The following is a 481-nucleotide window of genomic DNA, read 5'->3' on the forward strand; positions in this document are numbered from 1 at the left end:
CCCCCCCCCCCCCCCCCCCCCCCCCCCCCCCCCCCCCCCCAGAGCTGAAGCAGCAGAACTGGCTCAGCGTCGTGGGGCTGCTGCTGGTGCTGTGCGGCGAGTGCCTGCGTAAGGCGGCCATGTTGACGGCCGGCTCCAACTTCAACCACATCGTCCAGAACGAGAAGGCCCAGAGCCACGTGTTGGTCACCACCGGGGTCTACGCCTTCTTCAGACACCCGTCCTACGTGGGCTGGTTCTACTGGAGCACCGGGACCCAGGTGAGCCGCTGCAGCACCGGTCCTCAAACGCATCACTCAGAGGACCGCATCTGTTTATTTTACTTCAGGGTCAGAGGGTTCGGAAAGATCGGTGATGACAAAGTAAAACTAGAACTGAAAGCAGTTATAACGGGGTCCGAGCCGGTCTAGACCACACTCCCTAATTTACAGATAGAGCAGGTCTAGACCACACTCCCTAATTTACAGATAGACCAGGTCTA

The 481-nt window shown here is 59.5% G+C and overlaps 1 protein-coding gene across 1 annotated transcript in view; it reads left to right on the top strand.

Moving 5' to 3' along the window:
* rtel1 (regulator of telomere elongation helicase 1) overlaps window positions 1-481 on the top strand; it is a 30,085-nt gene that overhangs the window by 28,722 nt on the left and 882 nt on the right. The window lies entirely within an intron of this gene.

The sequence above is a fragment of the Etheostoma cragini genome, chromosome 7 (genome assembly GCF_013103735.1).
Source record: "Etheostoma cragini isolate CJK2018 chromosome 7, CSU_Ecrag_1.0, whole genome shotgun sequence".
In the NCBI taxonomy this organism is placed as follows: Eukaryota; Metazoa; Chordata; class Actinopteri; order Perciformes; family Percidae; genus Etheostoma; species Etheostoma cragini.